Genomic DNA, 17444 nt, shown 5'->3' on the forward strand with positions numbered 1-17444 from the left:
GAACTGCCAGAAATACAGTTTGAAAGGACAGTAAGGGACGAAATCGCCTGTAAAAACACTTGGGGTAAGAAAATTACTGTTTCAACTACATTTTTAGAATCCTCATTGACTTCCCTATTCAATAACCTAAAAAACGATATAAAATTTGGTACAGTCAGGGAGAAAAGCGATGTCAAAAATTGAACTGCCAGAAACACAGTTTGAAGAACAGTCAGGAACAAAATCGCTTGTAAAATCCAGTTGTAGTAAGAAATAGACTGTTTTAAGCACATTTTTGAAATCCTCATTAAATTTTCTATTCAATAACTTGAAAAAGCAGTACAAAATGTAGTAAAGTTAGGTAGAAAAGCGAAGTCAAAATTTGAATTGCTAGAAATACTGTTTAAATGAACAGTCAGGGACAAAACCGCTTCTGAAACCCATTTGGAGTAAGAAAATAACTGTTTTAACCACATTTTTGAAATCTTGATTAAATTTCCCATTCAATAACCTGAAAAAACAGTACAAAATTTAGTTGTGTCAGGAAAGCGGTGTCAAATTTGAATTGCCAGAAACACAGTTTGAAAGAACAGTCTGGGACAAAATTGCTTGCCAAACTCCCTTGTAGTGAGAAAATTAGTGTTTTAAGCACATTTTTTGAATCCCCATTAAATTGTCTATCTAATAACCTAAAAAAGTACTACAAACTTTGGTACAGTCAGGGAGAAAAGCGGTGTCAAAATTTGAACTGCCAGAAACACAGTTTGAAACTACAGACAAGGACAAAATCGTTTGTCAAACTTGCTTAGAGTGAGAAAATGACTGTTTTAAGCAAATTTTTTTAATTCTTATTAAATTTCCTATCCAATAACATAAAAAAACACTACAAAATTAAACATGTGGATTTGGCTATTTGCAGCACATAAAATGTGTCACATTCCACATAATGGCAATGTCATTAAAAACAGGAGAACGGTAGAAGAACCACAAAAATATCGCAGAAAATTTGAATTTCAAATTTAATTGCAAAGTCAAAATGTGCAAAATACGGCTTACATTTTACTTTTACTGTAAAATTTTTCGGGAAAGTATGAACAAAACAAAAAGCAGAAAAATTAAAAAAAATATCTCGTCAAAAGTCAAAGTAAAAGTAAAGTAAAATTGAGATTAGGAAGTGTACCTATTCTGTAGTTTAACGAGACTTATCTGATGAAACCCACCTACGTGATATTGACATAACATTGTTATTAGACAAAAAAATGCATGGGAAATGGGACAATTATTTTTTTTCTGTTCCTATTTACATGCACCGGTACCATTATTTGATGCATTTTTTGGGCCACTGTTACGAAATACACTAACCGTTTTTCTTCTGGGTGGCTTTTGACCTTTCTCCGCTAATTTCTAGGTGGCTTTTATTGAGGCACGTTCGGCTATGTATAAATTTAGTGAATGCCGCATCAATGGGACAATGTTAAGAAGAAAATCAAACAAAGACGTATTAAGAAAGGTGCATATGCAAGACAGTCACAGAGTTATGTTAATTAGTTTTAATTTGTGCTGCGGCCAGATGCAACCAAGGCTAGCCTTTGCTATAAAAATTTTCACTTTACCACTTAATTAATAATTTTCTGAATACTGGCTGCATATCATACTAGTGAACAGTATGGAAGATACGAAAAATTCGTTTACAAGTTTGAAGAAACGAGAATGGTGTGCTAGGCGACGGTTTTAAGCAAACAATATTAAGGAAGTAGCGAACAATGTCAACTCACAATGGTTTAAAACAAATATAGAAGAACACCTTGACGCTCTGCATAAGGTGTTTTAACCCCAGTTTGTAAGGTTTAAGGCTGTAAACTTGTTCAGTTTTAAAGCTGTTCTCATCATTTTGTTGGTCTGTCATTTCCTATTTAACATAACTTATTAATGCACGTACAACGTTACAACGTATAGTAAAATGCAAAGGTGATGTAACAATGTCATAGACAAATAAATGTCGCGAGTGTAACAAATCTGGCAAATAAAGAAGCAAACCACATATTTTGTTTTTATTAGGTTCATTCTTACGTTATCTCAGTTTACTTTGATTTTTGCCATTTGTTAACAATTAATTGTCAATGTTGCCTTAACTTTGACTAACATATCAATCTATATACAGAGTAATTGCATTTTAAGCACTATTTTCATTTTTTTTATAAATATGGAAAAATCAAATTAAAATGACGTAACTGTCATAGACAAGTAAATGCAATTAAAATAGTCAATGTCGCCGTTGGTCCATTAACAAACGGAGAACACCTTAACCTTGGCTATGAATTGAAACTTATAGAACTTATATAAATGTTTAATATACAGGGTGTCCCTGAAAGGTGCGGAAAAAATGCTGATATAACCCAACTCACCTCAGTCAAAAAGTCAATCATTTCGGAGATACACGGTGTCAAAAGTTCAATTTTGTATTACTTTTTCCTAAATATTTGTTTTAATAATTAGTGTATTCTCACAAAATTCAGCTAAGTGAGGTTTTGTGGTGTCAAAAATTCAAATCTGCTCTTACTTCCCCTGTATTTTTTTTGGGTAGTCGTTTTTGAGATATCTGGAATTGACGTTTTGAAAAAATAATGAAAAAATGCTAGAGAGAGTTTAATTTCATTTTTTATAACGTATTAATCTTTGTAGACACGAAAAATGGAAGTCGTTTTGAACATTTGTTGAAAGCTTTTTTTAATTAAATTATGTAATTTTTTGTTGTTGATAAACCTCTTATTAGATATAATTTTTACTAGATAATAAAATTAACAAAACATATTTAATGTTTTTTTACTTTTTAGTGAGGACACCTACACTTTAAATTGTGCTAAATTTTTTTCAATAATAATCGTGGTTATCATGAAGTACGTTTTTTAAATCCACATATCTCAAAAACGGCTGCCCAAATCAACTCTTACCAAGTGTACCTTTTTAATGTAAAGGACGTTGGAAAATAAAAATCTTTATTGAAAAATTACTCAAAAAAGTTATTTGGTTTTAAATGTGTACAACTTACAAAGGAAATGAGAGCAGATTTGAACTTTTCACACCATAAAATCCATCTTAGTCAAATTTTGTGACCATACATCAATTATTAAGAAAAAGTATGTCGGAAAAACTAAAGCCAAATTAAACTTTTGACACTCTGTACCTCCGAAATGATCGCCTTTTGGACTGAGGTAAGTTGGGTCAAATCGTCATATTTAAGCTTCAAGAATTTGTGGTAGCATTTTTTTGCACCTTTCAGTGACACCCTGTATAATTTTTTTCGTGTGAAATGTCGCAGAACATTGTGGCGTTTTAAAGTTTTTAAATGGAACGTCCTGTCGATTGTAAAAGAAATTTTTAAGGTAGCAAAAATCGAATTTTTCAACATTTTTTAGAAATTTGTTTAACTCAATGTATTAAACTTAAAGCCAAATTTCTTGCACATTCTTAACTTAGTTTTTTATAAGGTATTTGAAAATGTCAATTTGAATTGAAAGAAGAGTATAGATTTTTTCCATAAAAAAAATTACCCGAAGAAAATCTCAAAAGGCATTCTGGCATAGTTCATAATAAGAAAAATAGGAATCTGCTCGAAGTTCAATACTTTACGTTTTACGGGTTTTCGAACATGGATATTGTCAAAATTTGGTAGCTAATTTCCCAAAAATCATGCTCAATAAACATAATGTTATAAAAACCAAGCAGAAAGGCGAATTTACTTATATTGGTGCAATTTTATCTAAATTTACTACAAAAATTACTCGAAAGTCAAAAACATTGTTGAAGTTTATGAAGCGAGTTAAAACTTAGTAACCAATACCTCTTAAAATGTCTTTAAAAACAAATGAAACTTACAAAATGGACCTAGTTGAACATTACCTTATTTTTTCCTTAACTACAACTTTTGGTAAAACAGACCTATAGGGTTTTAAACAGGTCAAAATTTACAATTATTATAACTTAACATTTGCCTTAGACGTTGAAGCTTATTTTTGGTAAACAGGTTTTGTCAAATATTTCTTATTTTTACCCAAATAATAACTTGACTTCTTTTTAAATTTGACTATATTCAATTTTTAATTTACTGTAACTTATTTTAAAAATTTTCTCACTTTGTAGAAATAGTACATTCTAGCTCAAAAAGACTTTCACTAGACAATACAGGGTTTGTCAAAAACAAAGTCTCAAAAATTTTTGTTTTTAATTGTTACCCGGGTTTCACCCTTAGGCATACTCAGACAATACGATGTTAAAACGGCATTTTTATTGCACTGATACAAACAACAGTTTGTGAGTTTGTTTTGTTCTCACTTGTCGTACGATTAGTGAATACGTGTTATGTGTGGAGATCGTTGAGGGTTTTCCTCTTTTTAAGTCCTGTTTGTGTAGTCTCATGTTCACTGCGTGATGACCTTCTTTGAGGCAGCTAAATCTGACGAGTAAGTATCTTATTACATACTTTTCAATAAGAACCTTACCACCACCAACTTCTCCCAGCTGATTATGACTATTACTCGTCAGATTTGGGTGCTGAGGATGGCCTGGCAGTCCGAAACCGATTCACCGTAAAGGAAAAATAGACATATTGCTCGCAGTGTATAAGTTGTTTCTTTGAATCCTAAATGTTATTATTTTTTGGCAGATGAAAATTAATTCTAGAGGTGTCACAAATTCGAAGAATTTACTTTTTTATTTTCAACCAGGTATGTAATAACGTTACTTCTTATGTGTAAACCAGGTGGAAAGATGAAAAAAGAAAATTACCTGCTTTTACTTTCCAGCTTTCCACCCAGGTAAATGTCACTTTCCACCCGGGTGAATGTCAATATGCGTTTTGTCATATCTGGGCTTACTTTTTATAGTTAAGAGAACTGTACCGCCCTCGGTACCGCCACTTCTGCAACAGCTCGCAGCTCAGGTGATGATGAGTAACATCTGCGAAGAAATCTCCATGTTAAAAGCACTTTAAGAAATGTTTCAGCTCAAAATATTAAAGACACAATAGCACAATAATGACGTTATCAAGATTGTAAACATCACCAGTCGTTTATTATGGTTGAAGTCATAACTACTCGTACCTATACTACCTTATTGTTAGAGACTATTAGCAATCAATATTTCAACTGAATGATTTATTAAAAGTTCAATGAGATTTTGATAAATGGTTGAAAATAAAATAGTATACAAACCACGGTAGAAAGTTCAATTTCTGTCTCGAGATAAAGTTCAACTACCTAATTTCTCGACAGAAATCAAACACTTTCCACCTGAGTATGTAATATACTATTTTATGCCCGGTTTATACCTCCAAATTAACAATTAAACTAAATTTGCATTAAAGTCATATTAATTTTCTTAGTTAAAGCTACACGTTTGTATATGACATGCTATACTTAAACTTTACACTAAACTAAATTTAATTTTAACTTGCGGTAAAATTAAACTTAACTTTCAACTTACGGTAAAATTCGGGCTAATTCGGCATTCTTCAAAGTTTTCTTTGGAACTTTATCCATTGCTTATACTTTTTAATTTTAGAAATAATTATTTTATAGCAAAACTTTTTTATGAATAAAATCATGAATCTTTTATATCCTTTAGGTTAGAATATGTCTAAAATAAGTCCAAGTCAAAAACACATCTATGTCATTTAATTGAGCATATCTTGAAAAGTATAAACCATAATTCATTTAATTTTACATGTAATTTAAATTAATTTATTTTTTTAATTTGGATGTATAAATTGGGCATTACAGTTTTAATTTTTTTTAATTAATTTTAGTTAACAAAGTGAATTATGTAAGTAATCTACACCATTTAGACATGTAGTTTAGAAAGCGTCAGCTGAATTTTAGAAACCATAAGATGGATTTGAAAAATATCACTTTTTCAATTTTAGAATAATAACTTTGATTTTCGAAATTGCAATTTGTATTTTAGATTAGTCACTTGTATTATAGAAAAGAGCAGTTGGATTTTAGACATGGACATTTGTAATTTGAAAAATTAAAGTTGAGCAAAAAAAGTAAATAAAAAAGTAAATAAGTAAAAAAAGTAAATAGTTTAACGAATATTTTTAATAACATTGTGGTTTAAGAATTTCAATGAAAAATGGATTTATCTCGAAAACCGTATCTCGTTTATTTTATCGAAATAAAGGAAGAGTACAATTTTTTGATAAAAATGTCAAGAGTATCCATTAATGGCGTTTGCAGCAGAAAATAATGACAGCTGTCAAAGTTAAAGCAAATTGTGTCTTAGGTCCAGTTAGTTCCTGCCTTTCGAACACGAGATACCTGGTTTTCATGTCAAATAGAAGGTCTCTTTCGATAAAACATTAAACCCAATAATCATTACAATATACAAAGTGTTTCAAAAGTTACGGCCAAAAACGTTAATAGGAAGACAGTTCTTTGGGGCTCGATATTTCCCTTAGGAGTGACTTAAAAAAAATTATATGAAGAAATCTTATTATTTTGACCTTCCATGTATGCCCCCGAGAGATTGTCATATAGTTATGGGACACCCTGTATATTTTATATAAATTAATACTCCCGATGGGCGTTTTTTTTTGCTTTGTGAAGTGATATTAAAAAAAAAACAAACAAAAACTAATAACCACATAGAAACATAAAAAAATCTAAAATTGAAATAACGCGTTCTAAAATACAAGTGACGAATCTGAAATACAACTTACGTTTTCTAAAACCAAATTTACGATAATGAAATACAAGTTATAGATTCTGAAATCCAACTTATATTTTTAAAATCTAAGTGATATTTTCTAACCTACATGTGTAAATGGTGTAGTCAACTACTTCAGATCGCCTAATGCGATTTTTTGACTGATTTTCTGTTTTTGTTTTCTGAATGAATATGACATGTTTCTAACACTATCTGTAGTAGGTCTTTACACCACACCTGCTTGAACACCCATAAAAATTTAAGGTTTTTGCAATTTTCCTTTTAATTTTGCTATTATGTACTTAAACTTTAAGAAAAAACCACAATTTTTGAACAGTTAAAATGGAAACCAAGTAGGACATAAACGAAAAAAACATGTGTTTCAATGGTGGACGTTACCCAGCTTGAAACGAGATTCTTATCTCGGTGAAGAACACTTGTTTACCTTTCTTGCATCTCCCGTGTTGACTTTGCGCTTGATTACAACAGTTTTTATTTGTTTAACGGCAATTTCTAAAAAGTTCTATTTGATTTCTTTTATTAACTGCAAACGGTCCGCGTATGTATACCATTCATTCATGGTGCCATTTTTTTGTCTGCGCCTTGACATTAAAAAACAATTTCTTGATACCAGTTTAATTTATGCGTATTTGAAATTTTTTAAAATATTGACCAATCGAATATTAATAAGTTGTAATTAAGTTGTCCACGAACGGCAACACAGTGCGCATTAGTTGATGATGAGTTTATACTTTGTCGCCGCGCAAAATTAATATGCAATAAAAGTTAAATACGAACATAAAACGGCAAGAACCCATAAAAAGAATTAAAAGCTGCTAAAATCGGCGTTCACACGCAAGCGAGGTTCCGCGGATATAATAACGATAATTATTAAACGGTGATGGTTTAGCCCTGGTTCCATGTGGGTGTGATGGGTTTCGCATTTTACAAGACCGACTTTAATATATGATGAAATAATGGACACACGCTGGCGCCACTTGATATTTTATTTCGTCGTTTTTCTCATGACAAAGATCATGGAACAGCAATTATTTACGAATCGTGCAAATTAACACTGTAAGGTTTCAAGTTGGTTATAGTTACAAGAATATGATTAGAATTGTAAGAAGAATTACTGTGTAATTATATTTACTATACAGGGTGGTCCGGGTTTAAATGTAAATAATTCACCATTCGATAGCCCATCAAAAAATAAGTTGACATGCATTATGTCATATTGGTGATTATTTCCCTCATTGTACTAGCAGCCAATAAAATTCAATGAACCTTTCTAGTTCGACCAATGAGAGCCGTTTCATACTGAATAAATTCCTAACTGCTAAAATTTTACACTGAATAAACACCTCCTACATTTTTTGAATATCAGTACAACGTAGTTTTCATTAAATAATTACATAAATTAAAATATTTTGACGTATGATTGTCAATCTGAAATGTATACAAAAATATACATGGCCGAACGAAAATCTGTCTGCTGGAGTGAGTTCAATATTATCATTAATTTCATCATGTTTAGTTTAGTATTTGTGTTCTAACTAAGGTGTTTTCTTGTTATTAAACTAAAATGTGGGATTTTGGGAAATAATCTTGACTATACCCCACGGCGTTCACGTTTTATCACGTAGAATGTGCATTGGTACTTTATTTGCGAAATTTTTCTTTTAGGCAAATGGTTCCGTACGAAGGCGTAGAAGGGCCACAAACATTTTTTTTCTTAAATTCCGACTTCGAACTCTGAATTTAGTTAAATTCTGACTTTGAACTCGGAATTTAGTTAAATCCCGACTTCGAACTCAGAATTTACATTGTCACATTGCAAAAGCTCTTCAAACCAAATTAGACAAATTTTTTCAGTTTGGCAACATTGCAAACATTCTTCGAAGCAAATTAGTGAAATTTGTTAACTTTGGATACATTGCAAACACACTTCAAAGAAATTAGTCGGACTTGTCAGTTTGGTTACATTACAAACACTCTTCGAACCAAAATTGTAGAATTTGTTAGTTTGATAACATTGCAAGGACACTTTTGAACCAAATTACCAAATTTTGTCAGTTAGGCAACATTGCAAAAAGTCTTCGATCTTAATTAGGAGAGTTTGTTAATTTGGCAACATTGCAAGCAAACACACTTCAAAGAAATTAGTTGAACTTGTCAGTTTGGACAGATTGGAAACACTCTTCAAACCAAAATTGTAGAATTTGTCAGTTTGAAAAAAAAATCCTTTAACCTGCGGTCTCAGGATTTTATCGTCGAATTATTTAGTCTCAATCATTTTCCAAGCAAAATTTTGCAAAAAACCACCTATGCACAGTTTACCCGATAAAATCTGAACGTCTCGGGATATAACCTATGAAAAATGCTTTCTAAGAAAAATACAAAAAATCGGTTTTATGTTTTAACTGTCAGACCGTTGGAGCAATTTTGATCATATTTGGAACAAACACTTATGAAATTAATACTCATTATGTGATGTTAAATGACGTTTGTCAAAATTGTCCAGTGGCGTAGGTATAGGAAGATGGTTTAATTTTTCTGCCTTACTTTCTACGTCACTAAATATTTTTCAAAAATGAAAGTTTCTTTTATTTTCCTTGTTCAAGTTGAAAAAGAAAGTATCTCTTATAAAATTCTGATTTGAAACTTCGTTTACGAGATAGTTGAGTTATCACGTTCAAAGACCCCAACCCAACCCACCCAACCCAAAAAATTGTAAAAATTGTCTGTTAAAAATTGTCTTGGAAACGGTGAAAATTGACTTAAGAAGCTTAAAAAATTTCTTTTTCTAATTTTGGCATATAAAGTGACACTTCTCAAAACTGATTAGAGTGACAAAACGTTTTACTTTTCGTAACTAGTTACGAAAAGTATCACTTTATGTAACTAGTTATGAAAAGTTCATTTCATCACTCCCTGTTTTTATGCATTTCCGTAGAAACATATGGGCGACATCCATCATAACATGTCGTTGTCACAGTTTATACAAGGTGCTATGAAAGTGAATATTTGTGTTAAATCACTTTAAAAGATGGTTTTCACAGCTTTTTGGTCAAAATTAGAAAAAATTATGTATGCAACACGTTTCGAAAATGTCTTATTGTGTAACTCATTCAAATTGTAGGACCTCGCTGCGCTCGCCCTACAAACATTCATTCGTTACACAAAATTGAACTTTTCGTAACTGGTTACATAAATAGCTATTATATCCAGTTTTCATAGTTACCAGGCAAATTGAAAAACTTTACTTTTGATGACTTAGAAAACAGTAAATTGACTTTGAAACTGTGAAAATTGACTTGAGCGGCTTAAAATCTGTTTTTGTAGTATATATTTTGTGTACTTTGACAACATAGTTTTCAGATAAGCTGAAGAACTTTAGTATTGAAAATTGACTTGTAGGCATTTAAAACTACTTTCTGTAATTTTTTTTACTGCAAATTCACACATTCAATCAAACCTTGGAAATTGACTTGAAACCAATGACATCACATGCTTAAAATTTGCATTTGAAGTAAGTTTTCATAATTTGAAGACAAATTTCAATATTTTAGTCTTGAAATAAGTCTTAAATGCAGGAGACAGTCATTAGGTTCATAAAAATTGACTAACTACCCAAGGTGATGCGATGTCTAAAGCAGAAGAAAAAAGAATCGAAAACAGCAGAGTGGATTACATCTGTTTTGACTCTGATATGCCCAAAGATATTTCGAATTGTGATAACCACTGTGATGAAGTAATTATTATTCTAATAATACAAGTATTTTTGTCCACGATGACAATTTGAAGGTTGAAAATGAATTTGAGTCCGAGAAATCTACCAAGAAACCTGACACTTTTTCCAGCAATAACGTTGATTTTAACCAACTCTACCTTACTATACAGTGCGTTTTTTTTAACGCGCAACATAGGATTTTACGTGTTAAATTTTTAAGCCCATGTTAGATCATGTTGTTTTGGAACTACAAGTGTAAAACTTCACGGGTGTGTGTTTAGTACCCTGAAGCTTAAGTAAATTTACCAATTCGGTCTAAAAAGTGTTTACAAACTAACGAAAACTCATTTTTTTTCGAAAAGATTTTATCTTTCCATGCTCCCTGTATGCATGGTAGGTGCTTGTTGTTTTTGATACTGGCACGGCAAGTAGCAGGTAAAATTTGGCGTAGAAAGTAAAACAGGGTGATCAAAATGCTAATATTAACTTTATATCAAGAAAGTTAAGAACAAAAGAAGTATTTTTATAAATGATTGTTCAAAGTGACCTCAGTTTGAAGCCAAACAGTATCCCAAACGATCATAAAATGCTCTTTTGACGTTATAAATAAATATGTCACTGTACCTGCTACCTGCCCTGCCAGTATCAGAAACAAACACCTACCATGCATACAGGGAGCATGGAAAAATAAAATCTTTACGAAAAAAGATGATTTTTCGTTAGTTTGTAAACACTTTTTAGACCGAATTGGTAAACTTACTTAAGCTTCAGGATACTAAACACACACCCGTCAAGTTTTACACTTGTAGTTCCAAAACAACATGGTCTAACATGGGCTTAAAAATTTAACACGTAAAATCCTATGTTGCGCGTTAAAAAAAACGCACTGTATGGTGAAAATGAACAATCGGATTATGACCAAAAGAGTCAATTTTTGAAAGTACTTTTTCCAAACTCTACAGCTGATGTTGTAAACAAATCTTTATTGTACTGGTTCTTTGAAAAAATGCCAACAAAAGTAAAGCAATCTGTTGCAAAACAAAAAAATGTAAAATCCAATACGATTAGAGGCAATCCAGATACGACGAGAACGAAGCCACAAGACTGACGTTGATGACAATATTCAGATACAGAGTCACATTTCAGTTTTGACGATTCCACATCAACTGAGTGGGATCGTCAATTCCAATTCCATTCGGATCCATTATCATAGAAACTCAATGAAACAAAGTTTCGAAAATCCAGACCAAAACATGAATGACTGTACAACTAGCACAAAAATCCTTGTTGATATAGAAGGCTTACGTTGCATTTTATTATAACTGGCTTGTCACTAAAATAAAGAATTTGTGGAAACCATTCATTTTTTTATGACCTCTTAGATCTGCAGTCGATGACTATTCATTACATTCAAGGGCTTTGAGAGCTGTTATTAATAAAAAGTTTAAACATTACAAAGACAGTATTAATTAATCACAAATTGTTCTATTATGATCTTGTAATACAGTTTGAGTTGTTAATGTTATCAAAGTTATATGTATGTAGACTAATACTATAAAATGACGTTTTCTAGTAGTATAGTCACCGGCTGTAAATAAGTGGAAGTGTTATAAAAGTGATATAATACGTCAACATTTCTCCTCATTTTTTATATGAACGGCGTTATGACAACCCAGATATTTTTGTCGAGTGACCGGAAGTATTTTGAAGCTATTTTACCTCTTTAATATTTCCCGGTGGATGAGCTGTTTCGCCAGAAAAAAAAAATTTACAATTACCTGCATACATCAAAGTAGGTGTAATAAAGTTGAAATTATTTATTGTAAGAAACTAAGTAAACCAAAAACATTACTTAAGCAAATGTGTAAAATGACCGCCATCTTGCTGAATACACTTATCAATACTCTTTAAGAAATGAAATTGTACCCAATATTTTTACAAATTTTTGACGCCCTCTACCGGCTAAACGAGACAATTTTGGATATAACTAAGTCGGCTTAGATCGACATATTTTGACGTCAGGAGTCTGTCGTCAAACGTTGTACACGTATTTTCCGGACACCCTGTATATTTTATTCAGATATAAAATAATGTGCAAATTTTTCATATTGATTAAAAAAAGACAATATTGTATTTTACAACCAGGACGGATATTATGTCCATATCGCATCGTTTGAACAAGACACGTTTGATCCGAAGGAAAAAGCGCGAGGGATATAAGTAATCCAGTCGAGTTTTACAGTGTATTTTTCAAAATATTTTATTACAAAAAAAAAAAGAATCAAAAAAATTTGAATGGTGGCTGCAAAATGCAACTTTATTAATTTAAATAGATTATCATAACTATTTACCCTACTGAAGTATCTGGTTTCCTGAACATTAATTTTACACCTGACTCAATAAAAACGAAATAAAATATTTTGTCAACACACTTTAAATCACAGTTTAAGAGCCAAAGCAAACACTGCCCTACGTGCTGTTATTACTGGGTGTATTGGCCAGGTATTGCACTAACATGGTAATTTAAAACCCATAACCATCAATTTCGCTTCTTATGCTGCACTTGTGTGTGGCAACTGGAATTTCACCACGTCATTTTACACTCACAATACTCCTCTCTACATGTTTTATTCAAATGTCAGGATTGTCTTTTTTTGTGGTTAATTTGATGTTTGAAAAGAACAACGAAAATAATTACGCTGGCTTGTAATTGGTCCTTGTAACAGATGAATGACGTACTCGTTATTTACTGCTAAAGTGGCACGTAAATCATTGAAGGGATGATTTGGAGGGTAGCCACAAACGTTCTTATAACAAGTTAAATTACTCGAATCGTCCTATAAATTTTTCAGCCAGACTGCGGTTAATTGCCTTGACAAAAGCAGAAAAAAGGGGCGATTCAAAGATTGGTAAAAATATTTTCAGTGCAAAGCATTTATGAGTTACTACGTAAAAAACATAAATATGTTAGTTTCCAATTTTTTCTTACTCTTTTTAATTATCTCTGTCTATCTTGTTTAATTTTTAATTCTCAGAAATAGGTATTTAAACACTGAACTAACCAAAAATAATTGTTTTTTAAGCTTGAAAGTGTCAGAGAAGCACACTACTAACAATGACAATGCATTTTTAAAAGTATTATAAGCCTCTATTTTATAATATTAAAAAAAAATAAAAATTAATAATTAAATTAAAATCAGTTTGCATAATAAAACAATTACTATTACAGATTTGAGCTAAATCTCTGGAAAATTACAATTATATAACATACTAGAAAAATAGTTCTACTTTTCAAAAACTATTTTTTTTTGCTTAATAAAATTTAGAAATCAGTTTCTTATTAATTGTTTATTAGATTGATCATCTATCTTTTATAATTTAATCTGAGAATATGAGTTTTCTATTTCACTCTGTTTTTAAACAAAAATGTTTGATTCAACCCTACATAAATTCAGAAAATGTACAAAACATTCATATTTTACACAATGGAGCTTCGCTTTTTATAAACAATACAGATCGTCATTATGGCCCATTTTTGCTTGCTATTCTATTTAATGCTTATGGTAAGTAAATACCATTGAGGAGACGGTTTGTTTCAAACCAATATGAACTATGGTATAATGATATTTCAGTTTTTGTGCATAAAACTTTTCTCATGAATCAATTTGGTCAAAACTGGGCACATTAGTAAAACATGCTTTCTTCTACTAATTTTGAAAATTCTAGTTTTTTGTCTCACTTCATTTCGACAATGTGAAACCGTACAAAGTTCTAGGAAATTTTATTCTCTACATGATTGCTATAAGATACTTATGTCCTAGAGTCCTAGAGCGTCACCTAAGGGAAATATTCCCGAAAAACTGAGTAAAAGCACAACAATATGCTTGAAAAGACCCTAACTAATTCAACCAGGCATATCTCTGTTAATTTGAAACATGTAAAAGAAATGTGAAAGAGAAAAGTTGCAGGAATTTTGATCCTCCATAGGACACTTTTGCCCTAAAATGTTTCCTATAGGAGCTACTTCTAAAAAACTAAATTAAAGCACAAAAAAATGCTTTGAAAAACTACAGCAAATTCAATCAATATTCGCATCAAGACATCAAAAAGAGGGGAATGTTATAGGGAATTCCATACTTCATAAGGTTGTTATGAAGCACTATTGATCTAAAGGATTTCTTATGGGAGGTACTTCCAAAAAACTAAGTCAAAGCACAAAAAAGTGCTTTGAACTATTCCAGCAAATTCAACTAACCGTACCTCTGTTATTGGGCAATATATCAAAAAATGAAACCGGAGAAAGTTGCAGGGAATCTCATCCTACATAAGATTTCAATAAGGCAGTTTTACCTTAAAAGGTTTTTGATTATTGTCTTCTTGTATACGGGAGATATTTTCAAAAAAACATAACTGGTGTAGGCACTTTGCTTTCTCTGGCGGTTTTTTGTGGTACTACAAATCTGAAAAAATCACGGTTAGTCTGTGAGAGTACCTACTTTTATGCTCACATAAAAAAAATTGAGGCTTTAAGTCTCCAAACGGCTGACTGTCTTCTCCCTGACTGTACCAAATTTTGTGTTTGTGTTTTTTTAGGTTGTTGAATACGAAATTTAATGAGGATTCCAAAAATGTGCTTAGAACCGTCATTTCTTTTAACCGAAGTGTGTTTAACCAGCGATTTTGCCCTTGACTGTTCTTTTAAACTGTGTCAAATTTTGACACCGTTTTTCTCCTTGACTGTACCAAATTTTGTAGTGTTTTTCAGGGTATTAGACAGGAAATTTATTAGGAATTAAAAAAATTTAAGTTTAATAAGAATTCTAAAAATGTGATTAAATCAGCCATTTTCTTGCCCAGAATGGGTTTGACAAGTAATTTAGTCCATGACTGTCCTTTCAAATTAGTCTGTTACAAACGTGTCAACTGGTAAATTCGGATCTATAGAGCTATTAAACAAAAACAATCAATTGAAAAACGTGTAAATTAGTGTTAAACTAAGTTATATGTACAGGGTGATTGATTCAATTTTGACCACCCCCTTAACTTCAATAATTTTGATTTTAGCAAAAAACGTTAAATACAAAACTAGTAGATATTTAGGTCTACTTTATTCTTAGATAAACAGTTATTATACAGGGTGTCCCAAATTTGAGTAACAAACCAAACTTATGTTTTTTTAAATACAATGACCAACTTTTTATCCGATATTTGAATTCAAATTCTAGGCCTAATTGATGTAAAATGTTTGTATAGATATTGAACTGTTTCTGCAGCAGCGTCCTTGATTGATTGAATTTTGACCACCCCCTTAACTTTTTTATTTTTGATTTTAGTTAAAAAACTAGTTGTAACAACTTAATTGTATATATTTAAGTCTACTTTACTCTTAGATAAACAATTATTATACAAGGTGTCCCAAATTTGAGTAACCAAATTAACCCTTAATCACATAGTCGAGGCAATATTGTTAATATACAATAAGTATAACAGATCCTGCTGCGGAAAAAGTTGAATATTGATACAGACATTTTACATCAATTAGGTCTAGAATTTGACGTAGAATTCAAATATCGGATAAAAAGTTAGTCATTGTATTTAAAAAAACATAAGTTTGGTTCGTTACTCAGATTTGGGACACCCTGTATAATAACTGTTTAGCTAAGAATAAAGTAGACCTAAATATCTACTAGTTTTGTATTTAACGTTTTTTGCTAAAATCAAAATTAGGGAAGTTAAGGGGGTGGTCAAAATTCAATCAATCACCCTGTACTTTATAGCTTCAGAAGTTACATTTTAGACATATTTAAACCTGTCACAATGGTGGTAACTGTCAAATACCACACTAAAAAGCTATTAATCAACAAAACCTGCTTAAAAGCACTATTAGGTTAGGTTTTTAGCAGTTTTTGGACTGGCAACATTGTAAAGGAAGTATAAATTTAAAAAAATGTTCAAAATCTGATTTAAACAGTTTTGAAAGCTAAAATTGTAAAATACACGTTTGACCAAAAAATTTTAATTTTTGATCTGGCAACACTGTACACTCATAGTTACACAAGTTACACTCCGGGAAGTAAAATTTCCGAAGAAGGGAAGAATTAGAGAATTAATTAAAGAATTAAATTTATGGAAAGTTTTTCAGAAAATTTCCGAAAAAATTGGAAAATCTAAAAATTCAATTATAATTTGTTTTTAAGTAGTTGTACCAAACATCTAATGTCAATCCAGTTTGTTAAGTTTAACAATAACAATAACAAATTTGACAATGGTAATAACAAGTTTGACAGTTATTCTCCCTATTCTGGAAAATTTTCTTTCAAGCATTGAGTAATTTGGAACCGCTATTCTTTTTGACTGTACCAAATTTTGAAATGAAATTTTCTTGTTATTGGATAGAAATTTGAATGAGGATTCCAAAAATGTGCCTAAAACCTTTTTTTTTGTGCTTTACCAGCTATTTTGCCCTTGACTGTTCTTTGAAACTGTGTTTTTGGCAGTTCAAATTTCTCCCTGCTTTTCTCCCTGGCTGTGCCAAATTTTGTAGTGTTTTTCAAGTTATTGGATAGGAATTTAAATAAGGATTTTAAAAATGTGCTTAAAACAGTAATGTTTTACTCCAAGTATGTTTTACAGGCGATTTTGTGTTTCTGGCAGTTCAAACAAACACCACTTTTCTGTACCAAAGAGTTTTTTTCATGCTATCGTGTAGGAAATTTAATAAGAATTTTTCAAATGTGATTAAAACAGTAATTTTCTTACTCCAAGTAGGTTTTATAGGCGATTATGTACCTGACTGTCCTAAACTGTTTTTCTGACAGTTCAAACTTTTACACCGCTTTTCTCCCTGACAAACTCTCTCTCCCTGTACAAAATTTCGAAGTGTTTTTTTTTTGGGTTATTGGATAGGAAATTTAATGAGGAATAAAAAAAAATATTTTATGATGTAGTGTTTTACGATGATTAAAATTTTTTGCAATCGTTAAATAAACACCCTGTATAATAATGTAAAATAAAATTTGTTTCTCTT

At 31.1% G+C, this 17444-nt stretch overlaps 1 long non-coding RNA gene across 1 annotated transcript in view; it reads left to right on the forward strand.

Moving 5' to 3' along the window:
• Window positions 1-17444, forward strand: part of LOC145725375 (uncharacterized) — an 83637-nt gene that overhangs the window by 20645 nt on the left and 45548 nt on the right. The window lies entirely within an intron of this gene.

This window comes from Ips typographus, linkage group LG2 (genome assembly GCF_016097725.1).
Source record: "Ips typographus isolate SLU linkage group LG2, UJ_Ityp_2.0, whole genome shotgun sequence".
NCBI lineage: Eukaryota > Metazoa > Arthropoda > Insecta > Coleoptera > Curculionidae > Ips > Ips typographus.